We start from the raw sequence: 22,099 nt of genomic DNA on the forward strand, positions 1-22,099 counted from the left end.
GATTGTGCTGTGGGTTTGCTATTTGCTCTTCTTCCAGTTTTGGGTGGTACTTTGGGTATTCTTCAAGGAGTAATATCAATGATCAACAAAGGAAAAACAAGTTTTGTGTTGAGAAAAAATATACAGATATATTGAAGTCAACTTTAGCCTAGAGCAACAACGGTCCTTGGTTCCATTTGTGTCTGAAGAGGGAGAGGTTATATCTACCATTGTTGGCCATACACATTGTGTATCATCTGTGGTTTGACCTTAAGATGAAACAAATTATTCAGCATCATGGGACCATTTTGTTAGAAAATGGGGCATTGAGGCGAACAAGGATTCATAGAACTTGTTTTGTGGGAAGGTCCTTAACTACCTTGATGTTGAAGGTGAAAGTTCTGCTCTCATTGCTGCCGGTGGCTCAGACACCACTCTTAGGATATGGGATCCTCACAAACCGGGAACTTTGACTCCTGTCTTTCAGTTCTCATCATGCACTTCATGGATTTTGACTTGTAAGTGGCACGATAAATCATGGTTTCATTTGCTTTATTCATCTTATGATGTAAAAGTTATGTTGTAGGATCTTAGAACTACAAGGTTTTAGCATGCCAAACTTTAAATGTAAGCCAAGAACGAAGTGACATTAGTCCTAGAGATGAACAACAAATTGAATCAATTACAAGAGATTCTTGTATTTCCAAAGCAGATAATGATCATTTCATGGATTCTGTGGATAGGATGCCAGTCTCATCTTCTACAGAGGAGTCATTGGCAATGATAGTATCTTTTACTGATGCTCCTAGAAGTACCCTCTCTGTGTACACAGATTCCAAGGTCCAGAGTTGCGAAAGACTCTTCTTGGGATGGCTTTTTAAGCTTGACTGAGCATAAGATTTAAAAGAGCACTGGAACAATTGATGCTTTGACACAGACTGAAGATAATGTAAGCAAGCCTAAAGCTTGAGGAACTTGTACAAGGGAGATCTGTGGAGAGAAAGTACTTCATATGGTTTAGAAATCTCTGAGAAAAGTCATGGTCTCTCAAATTATAACCATGCAGAACAGGTTATCTCTTCTCCTTTGCCCATTCAATGTCTATTTGTTTTTTCCTTTGATTTGGCCAAGTCTTGGCCTCATTCAATTTCATCATGGGAAAAGTTGAGTAGTGGGCTAGGCTTCTGGACTGGGTAAAGCATAAGTTACATGATCAGTGGGTATATGGAGCTTTTTTTTTTATTGCGGATTCTTTCTAGAGAATGAGTTTTAAGTCAAATGAAGAAAGGATATTAGATCATCACATTGTTTTTTTTTTTTGATAAGTAAACGCAAAGTATATTAACAGGAGCAAAAGAGCCGCAAAGCATACAGGGAGTATACGAGGCGACTAAGTCCTCCCAACCAAAAAAGAACAAAGCACACCAATCCCTAAATGGAGGCTAACCACTCCAAGAAGCCTATAAGGGATAGCGGCTCCTCTCCAATGTACAATTTAACCCAACCCCATAAATTACACACAAAAGAAGTTTTTAACTTCTGAATTGCTAACACCCCCCCCCCCCCCCCCCCCCTCCCTCCCCCATAAAAGCTAGTCTATTCATCTCCTTCCAAATCGTCCAAAAAATGTACAACGAGATGGACTTCCATAGTTTTTTCCTTTTTTTTCCCAAAAAAAAGCCCTTCCAACTAAATAAAACCTCCTTTACAGATACTGGAAAAGCCAACTGAGCACCAAACAACCCAAGAATGATATCCCACAATACTCTGACAACTGTACAACGAATTAAAATATGATTTATCGTTTCCTCTTTGCAACCACACAAGAAACAATAATTAGGAAACTGCCACCCTCTTCTCTGAAGCCTATCAAGAGTGAAAACCTTCCCCCAAGCGGCTTCCCATGCGAAGAAAGCAATTTTGGTTGGAACTTTATCCACCCATATATTGTTTTTCAGGAAAACGGTGACAATGGGGCTTGCCAACACGTTGTATGCTTTCTTGACTCTAAACAACCCGTCTCTTCCTTCCTTCCAAAACACCGAGTCTTCCTCCAACGTAACCCTATGCTTCCTCAACACATCCAGCAAGTTGCCTACCCTATCCAACTCCCAATCATTAAAGTCCCTTAGAAACCTTAGATTCCACCCACCTTAGCCAAAATTCTGGTCCCACATCTCTTCCACCGTGGCATTCCAATAGGCAGCCATGGCAAAGAGATTCGGGAAACTTTGGGACAGCACATAACTCCCGCACCAAGGATCTGTCCAAAATCTGATTTTGTTGCCTTTTCCCACCTTGAAAGCCATAGTTTCCCAACACCAACCAGATTCCTTCAAAATCTCTTTCCAAACCCCTACTTCAAACCCCCATTTGTCTTCCTTGTCCTCCATCCAAAGTCCTCTTGCCCATACTTTGCCTCAAGCACCTTCTTCCAAAGTTCCTTCTTAGCACAAGCAAACCTTCAAATCCATTTGCCTAGTAAGGCTTTGTTCAAACGAGCAAGCTTCCTTAATCCCAGCCCTCCCTTTTCTTTATCCACACACACCACCTCCCAATTGACTAAGTGGGCTTTTTTTCCCCATTTCCCCCTCCCCACAAAAAGTCTCTTTGTAACTTTTCTAACCTCCTTGCCACTGATTTTGGCATGCGGAACAAAGACATTTGATATAAGGGCATGCTGGCCATCGTGCTCTTTATAAGAGTGATTCTCCCACCTTTGGAAATATATTGGTGTTTCCAAAGGGCAAGTCTCCTCCTCACCTTCTCTTCCACCCCATCCCTCACGGAAATGACCTTATTAGGCGCCCCTAAAGGCAACCCTAAGTAGACGGCAGGTAGCTGTCCCACCCTACACCCTATTTCAATAGCCATCTTGTTCACCCCTTCCACCTCCCCTACCGGAATAACCTCACTTTTGTCCAAATTAATCTTTAACCCTGAAGCCGCTTCAAACCAAAAAAGTATCCAGCTCAAATGCGTTACGTACTCTTTCTTTACCTCACAAAAAACTGTTGTGTCATCCGTAAAAAGTAAATGAGATATATTGACAGCCTGCCCTCTACCTCGCTAAATGCTACACCTAGAGATAAAACCCCTTTCAACAGCCCTCGTGATTACCACACTTACACTTCCATTCCCATGACGAACAAGTAGGGGGAAAGAGGGTCCCCTTGACGCATCCCTTTAGAACTTGAGAAAAAGCCAGTTGGCACACCGTTCACCAAAATTGAGAATTTAGCAGTAGATATACAGCTCCACATCCATCCCAGCCACTTTGACCCAAACCCCATTTTTTGTAGAACCCTCGGCAAAAATTGCCAATTGATGCTGTTGTATGCCTTCTTTATGTCCAATTTAAAAATTAGGCATTTCTCTCCCTTTTTTTGCCATGAATCTATTACCTCATCTGCGATTAAGGAGGCGTCAAGAATCTATCTCCCCTTAATAAATGCATTCTAATCGGAAGACACCATCTTTCTTATCACTTTTTTAAGCCTGTTGGCTAGCTCCTTAGTCAACAATTTATATAATCCCACTAGCAAGCTAATGGGTCTATAGTCACCCAGGTCCTCAGCCCCCCTTTTTTTCGGTAACAATACCAGAAAAGTATTATTTAGGCTCTTAATGAAGGAGTTCTGCTCATAGAACTCCTTGAACATGTCCAAAACTTCCTTCTTAACAAACTTCCCAACTGCTTTGCCAAAAAGCCATCGTGAACCCGTCCGGTCCCGGGGCTTTGTCCTCATTCCTCTCCATTAAGGCTGCATGGATCTCGGACTTAGAAAATGGGAGCTCCAAGACTTCCGCTTCTGATTGACTGATATGCTTCAGCTGCAGACCCCTTATGTTAGCCTTCCAGCCCAAACTATTAGAGAGCAATTGTTGATAGGCGTTCACAATCCCTTCCCTCACTTCTTGTTCCTCTGATAATCGCACCCCATTTATCTTTATTCTGTCTAGGAAATTAACTCTTCAATGGGCGTTTGCCATGCAATGGAAGTACCTCGTGTTTCTATCCCCTTCCCTTAACCATAATTCCCTTGATAACTGCCTCCAATGGGTTTCTTCTAGCGACACCCACTTAGCATAACCCTCCTTGGCTTCTTTTTTGCGAATTAATTCCTCATCTATTAGACTTCTCTCCCTTTCCACTAAGTCCCAAAGCTCCACTTGTTGGAGAGCTTCAACTTTATTTCTCTTCAAATTCCCGAACACCTCCCTATTCCAAATTTTTAGATTTTGTTTCAACTCCTTCAGCTTAACAGCCAATCTGTAGCTAGGACTGCCTCTCACCACCATCCCTTGCCACCGGCACCGAATCAGGTCTTTAAACCCCTCAACTTTGAGCCACATATTTTCAAATCTGAATGGGGAAGGTCCTCTTCTTAGCCCACATTCCTCAAGAAGGACTGGGAAATGATCCGAGGTAGGGCGAGGTAACCTTCTTTGAAAGACCCTACTGTATTGGTCAAACCAACTGGGAGTCGCAAGAAATCTATCCAACCTGGCCTATGACTGATTATTGAGCCCCCCGCTCTAGGGAAAAGATCCTCATTGCAATGGAAGATCAACTAGCCCTAAGTCATCTATGATCTGGGCGAATCTCCTCATTGCTGAGGTGATTATCCCATTTCTACTTCTTTCAAATTGGTAGAGGATCGTATTAAAGTCACCCCCTAAGCACCAGGGTTCCTCCCACAATCCTCTTATTGCCCTAATCTCCTCCCACAAGCACTCCCTTTCTTCTCTGGAGAAAGGGCCATAGACCCTCGTAAACACCCAGACCACACCATCTTCCATATTCCTGAATCTGCAGGAAATGGAGAATTAGCCCTCCTCCCATTCCAAAATCTCCAACGACCTTTTATCCCAGCTTATCAAAACACTCATTGTCGATCCAATAGCATTCAAGGCCTTCCAGTCTAGAAATCTCCCCGAGCCTAAGCTTCTTACCACCCCTTCAGACATTACTTGCATCTTTATCTCTTGAATACACAACAAATCCACCTTTTGTTTTCTTAAGACAGACTTGATTAATTTCCTTTTGGAACTGTCATTCACTCCTCTCACATTCTGATTCGTGCCCACTTGGTGTCTCAGCTAATTCATGTCCAGCTGGTGCTCCTTGATTGAGGGAGTAATCAACAAAATTTATAACCTATTACACCATATACTAGGGTAGCAAAGAAAAAGCTACTATAGCATAGTGGCTCTAGGATCGTTCACTGGGAAGGGTTTTCAAATTACAAATGATACCAATTCAAAGTGAATTGGTGTTGTTTCATTTCAAGGTTAGCTTTAGAAATAAAACACAAACTTTGGTTGAAAAAGGTTTAGATTTAAACTAACGACACAGCAAGTAATGGAAATTACTTATGAAGACAAACATTCCTTGGAGATTTAGGTTCACAGGGGAGGTTCCTCATGCAAAAACATAGCTCCGGTCAGATGGTTCATTTCCTCGCATTAGAGAATTAACATATAGTCAATTCTTTAATCGGTGTTGTACAAATGCATCCCTTAATTGGATTTCAGCTCTAATTCTCTCTCACTGATGCAACTTGCAATGGATCGTGCCTCTCACTTAGCATTTATCATTCAAGGTGATCTTTAACCTTGGACTTCCCTTCTCAAGCTCGCACGAGATAACTAATGGATGTCTCCTTGGAGTCCAAAAGCTTACCAAGTGTTGGCAATTCTAGAAAATCCTACCTTCAAGTCACCTCCCAGAGGCTCGTAAGGGGTAAACTAGTGCATCTCCATGGACGGAGATCACTTGCCTTACCAAGTGTTGGCCCAGGTGACTCCAAGGTGTTTTAAGTTAACTAAAAACATAGAAATCACTAAAGGATCACACTTTCTCTTCATTCATGGCTGAAACCACAAAGCTACTAATTCATGCACTTGGAACCTTTCCCGGCAACCTTAGCTCCAAGGAACTAAAGGTTTAGTTACTCGTTCTCTGGGGAAACTTCCTCAGAGAGTGCATAACTAGTAAATGAAAAATACAATCAAAGTGAGAAGGTAAGGCAGAGCAAAGGCTCTGTATTTTTCTTTCTTTCCAACTTTTACAAAAGGTTCATCCTCTCAAGAACAGGCTCCCGAGAGCTATTTATATGAAAATTACATTAATAATTATTACATTGATATTTACCCTTTTTCCTAACTTAATAACTAAGGAATCCTACAATTGGTGGCTTACAAGGAGAGTTTTGGGATTTAGACAACAAAAATCTGAAGAAAAATATCTCAATGTGTCGGTCACAAATATCGGGAAGCACTAAGGACCAATTCGCAGGTGAAAACGAGGTCTGCGAGATTTTGTAGACGCACAAAAAGGGTTGCGAAATCACTTCGCAACAAAAGGCTGATTTCCCAGCACTACGAAGTTGGCTTTCAGCTTGCGGTGTTCGGCTTCCAACGTGTCGGTCGCAAATATCGGGAAACTTCAGGAGGAATTCCACAGAACTGTGCAAAATGGCTGCGAAATCATTTCGCAGCAAAAGGGTGATTTTGCAGCTGTGCAAAATTCTTCCTTCAGCTTGGAGTGATTAGCTTCCAATGGATGTAACTCCTTCATTTCAACTTCGAATTGCACACCGTTTGAAGCATTGGATTATTGGCTTCCTAAGCTTCAAAACGACATATAGCATGCATAAATTGGACTTCAGGAAGTACTCCAAAAGTGGCTGACATGACTGACATCAAGAATGCTTCATGGCCGATTTCTCTTTGCTTCCCCTCCTTGCATTCTGGATTTGCTTATGGCAAAGGACTTCAAAGCTTTGGTTCTTCATGTTTCTGAGCTTTCCATTGCTTTGCCATGGATTCCAAATAACTCTCCTCAATCTCATATTGCTTTGGTGATCAAAAAGCTATCAAAACACAAAAACTTAACACAAATTGATTAGAAGTGCTTGCAAAGGTCCTTAATATGTTAATTGGGTTAAAAGGCAATAACTACTACTCAAAAGTGTTTAAAAGAGTTAATTACAAGCTATGAAATAGCACTTTTTGAGTAGTAATCACTCCCCCCAACCGACATATTGCTAGTCCCTTAGCAATGAAGGAGAGAAAAATAAAAATAAACATTACTATAATTTACAACATCATGCTGATTACTTCAAAAAATTTTAAGTGGCATGATGATCTAACTCTGACATGGATCATTGAAGAAATATAAACTCAAATTCAACAAGAGTTATCAAAAACTTTGCTAAACACTATTGATCAAGGGAATGCATTATGCAAATTGAAGTTTTAAAATCATTTTCACTTCCAAAGAACCAAAATTTATTCTTCCACAAAAATCTAAGTGTAAGATGATAGTTTCCGAATATAGCATGTTAAACTAATCTCTCCCCCCAACCTATCTCTTTTCAACACTTAGCAAACTGACCAAATTCAATAGGTAGAGAACACACTTTTTTTTTTAGAAGGTACAAGGCTTAAGGGGTATTCTTTTCTGAATTGTCCATGTAACGGGGGTCCATCGATGACTCCCAACCAATTAAGGTTTAGGGCATCAAGTTTTTAGGATCTTTCAACCACTGACACCTCGGATTTTACCCTGGACTTTTGAGAATGAATTTTTAATACCCAAGCACCTATCATATGCTAACTCCACCTATCCACCCTTGTAACGAGCATTGAGGTCGGTGACTCCCAACCAATTAAGGCTTAGGGCACCAGGTTTTAAAGATTTTCACCATATACCCCTCAGACCTTGCTCGGGTTTCAAGGCAAGCAAACATTTTGCTTTCTTTCTCTTTCTTTTTTTTTTCAAAGGCTCATTGGCCTTTCATAAGGTGTCTCAATATTATCAAATGAGGTCAAAGGTACCAAGTCCCAAAATTTTCCTAAGTCAAGAGGGAAATAGTTTCTCATCTTATAATCAGAATCTATTGTGCACAGTGTGTGGATAGCTTAAAGTGGAAGAACTAAACTTGATTTCAATAGAAGCTTCAACAATTGAACCACTTTAGTAAGCATAATCAAAACTCTAAGTCAAGTGAAAAGCAAAAGTTCAGTTTCTCCTATTTTAATTTGAAAATTTTTCCTCATGATCCATGGAGATTAAAGTAAAAAGTAAAAGACTACAACTAATTTACTAACATAACTGAATTACCAGAATAACTTAGCATACTACCTTTAACTTAGCATACTTCCTTCCTCATTTCTCCCCCCCCCCCCCAACCGAGCTGAGCATTGTCCTCAATGTGATATGGGTAATTGAAATTATAGGGAGGAAGTGGTACCTCCTGAGTGATATCAATTTCGAATACTGATTGGAGAAACCACATGTTTCAAAAAGAATTAAAGATGTGAGCAAAGGAAAAAAAGAATAAATTAATGCTAAGAGTTAACAAAAAATGCTAGACTTGTATTACTTTAATTCATGTGAGTATAATCGAAAAGAAGGCAATACAAGTAATCCCCATATATGATATCAAAAAGATGGGATTTCATAAAAGACTAACAAAAATGAAATACATAAAAGAAATATATAGTAGATATATAAATGATCAGATGGGTGTATGATGCTGGAGCTGATGGCTTAGGCAGATGGCTCTGCCTCTTTAGTAGCTGATTCAGGAGGGGCCTGAGGCTTTGTGGCCTGTGAGTGTGGCACTGCAGTGGTGGGGGTGAGATGCTCAGCAGCTGATGGAAGACCGAGATGGTGCTGGAGTTGCCTCAAGATGGCACTATGCTGAACCTGGGTGGTCAACATCTGCTCATGGCGAGCTCGAATAGCTGCCATCTCCTGAGCAAGGCTACTCTGAGACGCGGTAAAAGTCTGCAGTATGCGGCATAAATCTCTATACTCTAAAATGGGAATGGCCATCCTTGGCTCAGCTGAAGTAGAGGGCTTTGATGAGGCTGGAGTAATTGGAGGGGCTCTGGATATGGTAGGAGAAGCAATGGGTATACCCTCAGGTATATGATCTGGAGATGCTCTCCTGGCAGCTAGTATCTCAGTTGGCTGTGGGAGCTCTGACTGCTCAAATCTATACGCTGTCATATTGGTCCACTTGTCGAGAGTAAATACCTCTCGGCATACATGCTTGCGCTCCAGCTGAGGATCTGATGGATAGCCCAGATGCTCCATAATCTAACACAGCAGTCGTGGAAAAAGAAGTGGAATGGCATCAGCTCGCTGCAGCTTCTTCTTATGCACCTTCTCTTCAAAGTAGAGAAGGACAGTCATAATTAGGTGGTGAGGGCCAAAGAAATATCCCTCAGAAATCCTGAACAGGGCCTCTAAAAGAACTCATCTCCTCTGAGTCCAGTGCTGTAGTGGATATATGTTGTGACGCAAGAGTGCATCAATGAGAAACATTCTCGGAGGAAGTTCCCCCCTCAATAGATGTGGATTTGTGGAAGCTCTTCTGGACAAGATATGAACCTTCCAGCTGAGAGGGACTAGTCCATACTCGGTAATCCTCAAAATGGCTTGGCTCATATGGTATATGCAGGGCCTCTGCTATATGGCGAGCTCCTAAAATGCCATGCCGACCATCAATAGTAAAATGGATTAGAGTAGGATCTCTGACCTGCTTAGTAGTCATGGACTGATAAAAATCCATGGCTACTCTGGGATAGAAGAAATCTCTTGGGGTCATCAGATGCTCCATGCGATATCTGCGCAGTAGGTGGAATGAATCTGTAAGCTCCGGCCGCAATTTGAAGGTGGCTGTGTCAAAGCACAGCTCAGAGTGAAATGGTCGAGCTCGACAGTCCAAATTCCCTTCAATTGGTGGTTGAGTCAGCATCGGACACCTGATTAGCACTTCAGGAGCTATCCCAGATGGAATTTGGGATTCTGAAAGTGGCGGCTGGTGCTCCTGAAGCTCCACCGGAGGCTTTGACGACGGCGCCGAAGATGGTGCCGGAGAGGGCTCTGGTGAGGGAACTGGGGACTGCTCTGTTAAGTCTATGGGCTCTGAGCTTTCGACCCTGGCTTTCTTTTGCAGGGGACGACCCCCTGACCTAGTGAGATAACGCCTCGCCGGAGTATTCTGTGGTGCGGGCTTCGCCGGAGGTGAAGCAGCTTTTGGCCGCGGAGGTTCAGAGGTGGGGCCTTGAACAGGCGCCTCTCGTGGGACTCGTTTGCGGCTGGAAGGAGAGGAAGATTTGGCTCATCTAGTTCGCGCCATGTCGGGTTGACGAAATTTGGTCGAAAGTGATGACCGGAAGAGATGACTGGAGGTTCGCGCGTCGTCAGGCTCGGGCAAGGAGATGAACAGACGGTTGCTATGGCATTTTCTCTTTCTGAAACCCTTTCGCAACTCAAATGACCAGTATTTATAAAAAATAACGGAATATTAAAGGTCATTTTGAGTTTCGTAGAAGAAGGCCGATTTCGCAGCACAAGGGGGGTTTCGCAGAAGAAGCGATTTTTTGCACCCCGTTTCGCAGCTGCGAAATGGGGGTCACTGTGCTGCGAAATGGCACTCGTGTGCCAAAATTGGTTTCGCAGCTTCGAAATAGAGCTTTGGCTGCGAAATTGGGAATTTTCACGCTTTGTAGCTTCGCAGCCGTTTCGCAGCTGCGAAATGGGGGCTCCTGTACTGCGAAGTGGCACTCGTGTGCCAAAATCGGTTTCATAGCTGCGAAAATTTTCGCAGAGGAGTCAATTGAGTTGCGAAATTGGTTTCGCAAAGGATGACCGCCTTCGCAGGAACACTTTGATTCCGCAGCGGCTTCTTTTAGGCTATGAAACGGGCTCGCAGCGAAGTGCTAATTTAGCAAAGGCTGCGAAATCTCGTAGACCCCTGTTTTTGCCCTGTTTTTGCTCCAATTTTGCTCCAATTTTGCTCCGAAAGACTTCCTTTAAATTTCTTTGCATTTTCTCCTACCTAAGATCATTCAAAAAGACTAAATTACATATAAATACACAATTTAAGATCAAGAATTAAAATCAAAAGCATGGATAAAACTTTGAAATTTACAAAATTTACAAAAATTTTGGACTTTGGTGAAACCAAGTCCATCAAACCCTTATTTGCTTAGGCTTTTTGTGGCTCAAGGAGGTTGATTTCCTCCTTTTCTGGTTTGAATGGCTCCATGAATGGCTTGAGACGATATCCATTGACTCTAAAGGTGTCCTTGCCATTGGAATTCAATAATTCCACCACTCCATTGATATGTACTTGGTGAATAATGAAAGGACCTATCCACCTTGACTTAAACTTTCCAGGAAAGATATGGAGTCTTGTGTCATAGAGTAGAACTCTTTGTCTTTTCCGAAATTCTTTGTTGGAGATTAGTTGATCATGCCACTTCTTCATCCTCTGTTTTGCAAGTTTGGAATTGATGTAAGCATCATTTCTTAATTCCTCCATCTCATTAAGGTCTAAGCACCTCTTTGCTCCGGCTCTGATTAAGTCCATATTCAACTTTTTGATTGCCCACCAAGCTTTGTATTCAACTTCCACAGGGAGATGGCACGCTTTGCCATAGACAAGACGATACGGAGACATGCCAAGAATAGTCTTATAAGCTATTCTATATGCCCACAATGAATCATGAAGCTTAACAGACCAATCTTTTCTGCTTGAATTCACCACTTTCATCAATATGTTCTTTATTTCCCTGTTTGCTAGCTCAACTTGCTCGGAAGTCTGAGAATGATAAGGTGTAGCTACCTTATGCTTCACTCCATACTTGGCTAATAAAGTTTCAAAAGGTTTGTTGCAAAAATGAGTACCTCCATCACTGATTATGGCTTTGGGCACCCCAAATCTTGAAAAAATGTTCTCTTTAAGAAACTTGAGAACCACTCTGTGATCATTTTGTTTACAGGGGATTGCCTCAACCCATTTAGAAACATAATCCACCCCCACCAAGATGTAAGAATTATCAAAAGACATTGGGAAAGGTCCCATGAAGTCAATGCCCCATACATCGAATAGCTCAACTATTAGAATGGGGTTCATAGGCATTTGATTTCTTTTTGTTAGCCTTCCAAGCCTTTGGCATCTATCACAACTTCTACACATGATGTGGGCATCTTTGAAAAGAGATGGCCAAGTAAACCCTGATTGCAACACCTTCATGGTTGTTTTCTGAGAGGCAAAGTGGCCTCCACATGCATTCTCATGACAATGGTTTAGAATCCCTTGTTGCTCTTCTTCAGGGACACACTTCCTTATGATCTGATCTGCACAATACTTAAAAAGGAAGGGCTCTTCCCAATAATAAGCATGAATTTTTGCAAAGAAGTGCTTCCTGTCTTGTGCATTCCACTCTCTTGGAATTTCACCAGTAACTAGATAATTAGCAATATGAGCATACCAAGGAGTTTTCACTAGGAACATGAGTGATTCCTCAGGAAAGTCATCATTAATAGGCAAGGCATGGGAATTATGTGCTATAGCTAACCTTGAAAGGTGGTCAGCTACCACATTCTCCACTCCTTTCTTATCTCTGATTTGGAGATCGAATTCTTGTAACAAAAGAATCCATCTAATCAACCTTGCTTTTGCATCTTGCTTTGTCAATAAATACTTCAAGGCTGAATGGTCAATGAAAACAATGATGAAAGACCCTACCAAATAAGCACGAAATTTGTCCAAGGCAAATACCACAACTAACAATTCTTTCTCTGTAGTTGTGTAGTTCCTTTGAGCTTCGTTCAATGTTTTGCTTGCATAGTAGATCACATAGGGCTTTCCATCTTCTCTTTGGCTAAGCACAGCTCCTATAGCAAAGTCACTGGCATCACACATCAGTTCAAAGGGCAGTTGCCAGTTAGGAGCCCTCACTATTGGAGTTGTTAAAAATTTCTTCAGTTGATCAAAGCTATTTTGACATCTTTCATCCCATATAAACTTAGCATCCTTAGCTAACAGCTCACAAAGAGGTTTTGAAAGACTTGAAAAATCTTTTATAAACCTCCTATAGAAGCCTGCATGCCCAAGGAACTACCTTACTCCTTTTACAGTTGTTGGGGATGGTAATTTGACAATAAGCTCCACCTTTGCTTTATCAACTTCAATGCCTTTTTCGGAGATGATATGGCCAAGGACAATTCCTTGACGTACCATAAAATGACATTTCTCCCAGTTGAGTACTAAGTCTTTTTCAATGCATTTGTGAAGAACCGCTTCCAAATTGACTAAGCATTCCTCAAATGTACCTCCATATACGGTGATGTCATCCATGAAAACCTCCATAATTCGCTCCACCATATCACTGAAGATACTCAACATACATCTTTGGAATGTTGTAGGTGCATTGCATAAACCAAAAGGCATTCTTCTGTAAGCATATGTTCCAAATGGACAAGTAAAAGTGGTCTTTTCCTGATCTTCCACATCAATTTCAATTTGAAAATACCCTGAATACCCGTCCAAGAAATAATAAAACGGATGGCCAGAGACTCTCTCCAACACTTGATCGATAAATGGCAATGGGAAATGATCTTTCCTGGTTACAGCATTCAACTTTCTATAATCAATACACACCCTCCAACCTGAAGTGAGGCGTGTAGTAATTTCTTCTCCTTTTTCATTCTGAACCACAGTAATCCCTGACTTCTTTGGTACTACTTGAGTAGGACTCACCCAAGGGCTGTCAGATATAGGGTAAATAATACCTGCTTGAAGTAGCTTCAGCACCTCAGCTCGCACCACTTCTTGTAAATGAGGATTCAATCTTCTTTGAAGTTGACGAATTGGCTTAGCTTCCTCCTCCATATATATATGATGCGTGCAAACTAAAGGACTAATGCCTTTCAAGTCAGATATTTGCCATCCTATTGCTTTCTTACACCTCTTGAGAACTTCCAGTAAACACTTCTCTTGATGACTGGTCAGAGATGAAGATATTACGACAAGACATTGATTATTCTCTTCAAGGTATGTATATTTCAGCTCCACGGGTAGAGGCTTCAAATTGAGTTTTGGGGTCTCTTTCTCAGCAGCTGGTCCTTCTTCTTTATTGAACAAAGGTAGAATCTCTTCTATCCTCCTCCAACTTTGTAGAGTAGCAAGCACATTAGGGGGTTCAGACAAACCTTCCTCAAAATCCGCAAGACTTTCATTCAGTTTGTCTTGCATATTTTGATTACAGTGCTCCTCTACTAGAGTGTCAATAATGCACACCTCTTCTGGACCCTCTTCTTCTTCCGGAGTGGTTTGCTTTTTAGACATATAGAAAATGTTGAGATCAAGTGTCATGTTACCAAAAGTGAGTTGCATGAGCCCATTCCTACAGTTGATGATTGCATTTGAGGTAGCAAGGAATGGTCTTCCAAGGATGATAGGAACTAAATTAGCTTCCTCTACAGTAGGATCCGTATCAAGAACAATAAAATCTACCGGATAGTAGAAATTATCAACTTGAACCAAGACATCCTCAATTACCCCCCTTGGAATTTTTACTGATCTATCTGCTAGAGATAGAGTGATTGATGTTGGCTTCAACTCACCAAGTCCCAATTGCTTGTAGACAGAGTATGGAAGCAAATTCACACTTGCTCCCAAGTCTAACAAAGCTTTCTCCACTACCTTTCCTCCAATCATGATTGAAATGGTAGGACTTCCCGGATCTTTGTACTTCAAAGGAGAATTACATTGTAAGATTGCACTTACTTGCTCAGTCAAGAAGGCTTTCTTGTTTACAGTCAACCCTATTTTGATACTACATAAGTCCTTTAGGAATTTTGCATATGTTGGAACTTGTTTAATCATATCCAACAGTGGGATATTGACTTTCACTTGTCTCAATACTTCAAGAATTTCAGATGCATTTCTAATCCCCTTTTTCCCATGCAATGCTTGAGGAAAAACTGGAGAAGTTGATTTCTTCAGCATTTCTTCCTTCAGAAGTTCCTTCTCTGGATTTGCATTCATTGTTGAATCATAGTCCTCCTTTTCACTGATCTCTTTCTTTTTGTCTTCCATTTCCTCCCCTTTCTTTGTCTCTTCTTCTTCCTCAACATGTGGCTTGGGTGTTGGCTTCTCAATTTTTTTACCACTCCTTAGAGTGATCAAGGCTTTGACATCTTTCGTCTATGATGATTCCCCCTCATGGCTTTCCACTTCATGGACACCCTTGGGGTTTTGGTGGGGTTGAGAAGGAAATCTTCCCTTTTCTTGCACTGTGTTCAAATTTGTGAGCCTTGAGATTGAGTATTGGAGATTATCTATCTTTTGGGATATATCATTTTGCATTCCATCCATCCTTTTGTTCAGAGTATTCTCTACTCTGTCAATTCTTTGATTAAGTTGAGCATTGATGGCTTTTTGGTCTCCAACAAAATCTCCCACTACCTTACTGAGATTCACTATTGCTTGTTCAAGACTTGAGGATTGTTGAGATGGTTGATCCGGCTGTTGGTACTGAGGTGCTCTGGCCTTCCATGAGAAATTTGGATGATTCCTCCAACTTGAGTTGTAAGTATTTCCATAGGGTGCATTGTTATTGGGCTTGAATTGTCCAACAACATTTGCTTGATCTCCAAACATTTCCCTTTCAGCTGAAATTGTAGGGCATTCCTCCACCAAGTGTTCATATGATTGACAATTAGGACAAAGCTTCACTTGCACTGGTGCTTCAGCAACAGCTTGCACTTCATGCATCTTTTTCAGTTCCAGCTCCTCCAATCTTCTTGTCATAGCTGCAAACTTTGCTTTCATATCATCATCTTCTTTCAAGGTATACATCCCAGCCTTAGCATTGAAAGCACTAAGTTGAGACTTCATCTTTCCCACTTCTCCTTTGATTGGTTCATCCCATCCCCTTGAAACTTCAGCTACATAACTCAAGAAATCCATAGCTTCCTCCGGATTTTTGCTCATGAAATCTCCTCCACACATTGTCTCGAGGAGTTGCTTCATTGAGGAAGACATCCCGTCATAAAAATAGCTCACCAATAGCCAAGTATCAAAACCATGGTGAGGGCAAGCATTTATAGCTTCCATATATCTTTCCCAACACTCATAGAGTTTCTCATTCTCTTTAGCTGAGAAGTTTGAAATTTGCCTTTTCAAGCCATTTGTTCTATGAGTGGGAAAAAATTTCTTGAGGAATTCAACTTGTAAGTCAGTCCAAGTGCGGATACTCCTTGACCTTAAAGAATTAAGCCAAATTTTGGCCTTATCCTTTAAAGTGAAAGGAAATAACTTAAGCCTCATCAAATCAATTGAAGCTCCTCCCTCTTGGAATGTATTACAAACATCTTCAAATTCCTTGATATGTGCGTAGGGATTCTCACTTTCCATTCCATGGAAAGTTGGTAGAAGTGGAACAATATACGGTCTGATCACTAGCTGCTCTGTAGGGGGCACTATACATGATGGTGCACTCATACGAGGTGGATGCATGCAGTCCCTCATTGATCTAAATTCATTGAGATTGTCTTGACGACCTTGGTGACTATGCTGATCTTCAGGTGTAGCTTCCATGATATTCAAGCTCAATTCCAATTCCTTGTTATGAGGTGTATCACGTTTAACAAGCCTTCCTCCACTGTCTCGTATCCAATTTGGCATACACAACTAGTATCTATCTGTAACTAAAATGAAAATAAAGGACAACAAAAGAAAACAGGGCTACAAAAACAAAATAAAACTAAGCTGAATTTTAAAAGATAAATTTAGATTATGAATAAGTAAAAAAATGAGAAAGAAACGTTACCAAACTTGTGATGAAAATCACAAGTACTCTGAAATAGTATCACTATAAACTTGACACCTTCCCCGGCAGCGGCGCCATTTGATTTGTGCCCACTTGGTGTCTCAGCTGATTCATGTCCAGCTGGTGCTCCTTGATTGAGGGAGTAATCAACAAAATTTATAACCTATTACACCATATACTAGGGTAGCAAAGAAAAAGCTACTATAGCATAGTGGCTCTAGGATCGTTCACTGGGAAGGGTTTTCAAATTACAAATGATACCAATTCAAAGTGAATTGGTGCTGTTTCATTTCAAGGTTAGCTTTAGAAATAAAACACAAACTTTGGTTGAAAAAGGTTTAGATTTAAACTAACGACACAACAAGTAATGGAAATTACTTATGAAGACAAACATTCCTTGGAGATTTAGGTTCATAGGGGAGGTTCCTCATGCAAAAACATAGCTCCGGTCAGATGGTTCATTTTCTCGCATTAGAGAATTAACATATAGTCAATTCTCTAATCGGTGTTGTACAAATGCATCCCTTAATTGGATTTCAGCTCTAATTCTCTCTCACTGATGCAACTTGCAATGGTTCATGCCTCTCACTTAGCATTTACCATTCAAGGTGATTTTTAACCTTGGACTTCCCTTCTCAAGCTCGCACGAGATAACTAATGGATGTCTCCTTGGAGTCCAAAAGCTTACCAAGTGTTGGCAATTCTAGAAAATCCTACCTTCAAGTCACCTCCCAGAGGCTCGTAAGGGGTAAACTAGTGCATCTCCATGGAGGGAGATCACTTGCCTTACCAAGTGTTGGCCCAGGTGACTCCAAGGTGTTTCAAGTTAACTAAAAACATAGAAATCACTAAAGGATCACACTTTCTCTTCATTCATGGCTGAAACCACAAAGCTACTAATTCATGCACTTGGAACCTTTCCCGGCAACCTTAGCTCCAAGGAGCTAAAGGTTTAGTTACTCATTCTCTGGGGAAACTTCCTCAGAGAGTGCCTAACTAGTAAATGAAAAATACAATCAAAGTGAGAAGGTAAGGCAGAGCAAAGGCTCTGTATTTTTCTTTCTTTCCAACTTTTACAAAAGGTTCATCCTCTCAAGAACAGGCTCCCGAGAGCTATTTATATGAAAATTACAATAATAATTATTACTTTGATATTTACCCTTTTTCCTAACTTAATAACTAAGGAATCCTAAAATTGGTGGCTTACAAGGAGAGTTTTGGAATTTAGACAACAAAAATCTGAAGAAAAATATCTCAATGTGTCGGTCACAAATATCGGGAAGCACTAAGGACCAATTCGCAGGTGAAAACGAGGTCTGCGAGATTTCGCAGACGCACAAAACGGGTTGCAAAATCACTTCGCAGCAAAAGACTGATTTCACAGCGCTGCGAATTTGGCTTTCAGCTTGTGGTGTTCGGCTTCCAACGTGTCGGTCGCAGATATCGAGAAACTTCAGGAGGAATTCCACAGCACTGTGCAAAATGGCTGCGAAATCATTTCGCAGCAAAAGGGTGATTTCGCAGCCATGCAAAATTCTTCCTTCAGCTTGGAGTGATTGGTTTCCAATGGCTGTAACTCCTTCATGTCAACTCCAAATTGCACACCGTTTGAAGCATTGGATTGTTGGCTTCCTAAGCTTCGAAACGACATATAGAATACATAAATTGGACTTCAGGAAGTGCTCCAAAAGTGGCTGACATGACTGACATCAAGAATGCTTCATGGCCGATTTCTCTTTGCTTCCCCTCCTTGCATTCCGGATTTGCTTATGGCAAAGGACTTCAAAGCTTTGGTTCTTCATGTTTCTGAGCTTTCCATTGCTTTGCCATGGATTCCAAATAACTCTCCTCAATCTCATATTGCTTTGGTGATCAAAAAGCTATCAAAACACCAAAACTTAACACAAATTGATTAGAAGTGCTTGCAAAGGTCCTTAATATGTTAATTGGGTTAAAAGGCAATAACTACTACTCAAAAGTGTTTAAAAGAGTTAATTACAAGCTATGAAATAGCACTTTTTGAGTAGTAATCACATTCCAACTCAATATTTTAAGATTCATGGGACAACTGCTAGCTGGTTCCCTCTGCCTAAAGAGGGCCTTTTTTCTTAACATCCCCCTCGTAATTAATTGAACACTCCAACCTCTTAAGCTCCCTTTCGAATTTTGAATTCTCTAAAAGTCCTTTACTGTGTATCTTCTTCCCCCTTTTCCTGATTTTGACCAAGAAACTCAAAATTTCCTTCTCCAATCCTTTGGTTGAGAAGCCCAAAAAATGACTGAATTTAACCAGACTGTTTTCTTCCCAATTAAATTGCTTTTCCCTCCTTCCTTCTTGGGATTCAGATTGGCCTATAGCCCACCTCGAGTTCCTTTCCAAAGGGCCGATGTTGTTGACCTCTATCAAGTCCCAACAGCCATCCTTTTTCTCGGCATGCTCATCTGCATCTGGTCTACGTAACCCAACTCCTTCTTGAATACCCTCCCTTAGCGCCCCAGAATAGTCGTAGTACTCCATCTCCGGAGTCCGACCTAAATAAAAGAAATTAGAAGAGGAAGACCCCGGTGCCCTTAGACTCCCCGAATTTACAACTAACCCATACCTCGCGTGGCTTCTTCCTCTAGCGTGCTATCTGTCATTGTGCGGTATGAATCCGAATGCTGCATTGTCCAAACTTCTTTCTCACGGAACCTAGTGAACTCCAGCTCTAAATTGCACCCCTTGCAAAAACCAGAATAAAATGGGGGACGGGCTTTTAAAAGAAGCCAACTTTCAGAAGGTTGGGGCTATGACGGGCCAGGCCTATCCCTATAAGAGATGGGCGGCCCAGAAACTGCGGCCCACCCTTTACCCATGGGACATGACGGCCCAATCTTGGCCACCTTTGAGGCTTCACCCGCTGAAGGGTTTGATGACCCAGCAGACCATTTTGACCCTTCAAGACTCGAGACCGGGCTTGACGACGACGACCCAACTTCCGAGAAAGGCCGAGTCAGCGAACCCACTTGAGCATGGGGTCTCGTCTCATCGAAGCCCACACCCTACGCCTGCCCTCCAGTCCCATCCACTGACTAGAACTGCACCTCGTCCCCCGCACTCTCCAACTCTTCCACACGCGGTCCAGCATGTGTAACCGCGTCTCCCTTAACCTCCCCGCTTGGTCGGCTCAACAAACCACGCTTCATCCCTGATTCCTGCCTTAGCGATGGCAAGACCTCCCACCATAGGGTTAGAATATAGGTCGCCTCCTCGACCCCTATCTCCAGCGAATAAGGAAGGTCCTCGCCGTTCGATTTTACTAAGATCCTAGCCCACTGTAAATCCTCCATGCTCTCCGTCTATGGGTCGATGGCTAGGAAGCCACCACACACATCCCCCACTCTTCTCAATACTGACGGGACCCATAGCGAGATTGGAAGACCCAGGATCCTCACCCAGACTTCATTTCTTAACTCACCTTCTTCCAAGCACCCCGACCTTAGGCTCCATCGCTCCAAACCCAATTGAACCCCTCTCATCAACCTTTTTCCAGAGATGAGGACCCGCTTGGCTTCTTTCAAGAACTCAAACTCCAATAAGACCCGTCCTTTTCCTAAACTTGCCAAACCTAGCTTACCTTTCGACCCCCAAGAGCTTGCCATTAACCATCCCAACCTCTCTAGATCCTCTCCTCTTGCAAAGCTAGGGTTCCAACTTCCAATTAAGCAATGATCCAACCTACTTAGATTTCTGCTTATTTCCTCCCCTTTAACCTCCACTCTGAGTAAATCAGGATCATTATTCCATGATCCCTTCACCATTTCAGCAAACGGTCTACCCGAGACCATCTCTTCCTGTTTTTGCTCCTTATTATCGAGGTTAACATCTAGCTTGTGAAGGGCCTCCACCATAGCCAACCAACCCTCCCTTTCCCTTCTGCTTTTCAGGATACATATATTGTATCTCTTTTTCTCCGAATCGACGACCCCTAGCTAAAAAAAGCTACCCGCCCTATTAGCGTCACACACCAAGGAAAAGCTTCTCCCCTTCTCCTTCCAACCCTTTTCCCATTTTCCTTCCTTCACGTTCTCGAGGCACTGATATAGACCTTCCAGGAAAAACCCTACACTAGCCGACCCCAGACGAACCCATGACGACACCCCTCTCTTGCTTTCCACTATGATTACTTGGGGTTTTCCTCTTCTCTCCACCATTTCGACCTCGAAGACCTTCGACTCCACCCCAAAGCTGCTCGTCTTCCATTTTCTCCGGTTCTCTGCTCGACTGTCTCTCTAGCCGCTGACGCTCTCTCACTCTCTCTCGCTCTCTCTCATAACACTCTCTAGGGCATACTAGATCATCACATTATTGAAGAGACATTGCCTCATCTGCTTGAAAAATCATTGATGCTCACCTTCATTTAACAAGTACCTTGGAGGATGAGGGGGGCAAAAGCTATTGTCAATGCTCTCAAGGAGTCTACTCCACTTGAAGTTTTGGAAATGACTGGAAATGATGTTACAGTTGAAGCTGCTTCTACTTTAGCAGCCTGTATTGCAGCAAAACAGTGTCTTGCCAAGTTAAACTCGGCTGAAAAATGAACTAAAAGATGAAGGTGCCATTTTAATCAGCAACATGTTTAAAGAGAGGTTGCCAATAAATCAAATAGCAGGCTAGTATACATGAATCTATGTTCCCAAGAGCCATTACATCGTTCAGCTGACAGCAAATATAGTAGAGTCATGGAATCAGGTTCAGATAGTAGCAAATCTAGAAGAGCCATTGAATCAGATCCTTTGCCTCTTGCTGAATCTACCAATAGATCAAAACCAACTACTAATGAACTTTCTACTGATCCTGAGATTGAAGAAGCTCTGAGACCTGCAGGCCTTTTGTCCGATTCCCCTCCCAACAGCCCATGTCAAAAAAGCTAAAGGTCTTAATGATGAAGATGATCCCTCAAAGGACAATAGAGAGGAAGAACGACCACTGGCACTGCAATTGCTTGCCTTCTTAAGCTTTGAATTGATTATGGAAGACCTATTAGAATCCTCCTTGTTGAGTATATCCCATGCAGAGGTGGATGACGGTAGCTCAATTGGCTTATTTTCAGAAGGATTTAACGCCTATCATTGCTTGTTCAGAATTTCAGTGCAAAAACATGTCCCTAAATGAAATACTTCTGTTGGAGGTTCAGAACATTAGAATCTTTTCAGAGTTGGTCTTGACAAAGCATAGTGGGAGGATGACTTTGACATGAATAGTGATAACTCTGCCCAGCTTCTTGCTGCTGCAAATGCTGCTAATAATGCTCAAGTAATCATTACTACTCTTTTGGAGGAGTATGAGAACATTTTTTATGATGACAATCTACACAGGTGCTCTATTTCAGCAGATTCTAGGATTGAAAACAGTGGGAGTGAAGATTCAATAGATGATGAAAGTATAGACATGAGAGACAATGGTTACCATGACGTAGAAAATGAAGTCGAT

Source organism: Vitis vinifera, chromosome 16 (assembly GCF_030704535.1).
Source record: "Vitis vinifera cultivar Pinot Noir 40024 chromosome 16, ASM3070453v1".
NCBI lineage: Eukaryota > Viridiplantae > Streptophyta > Magnoliopsida > Vitales > Vitaceae > Vitis > Vitis vinifera.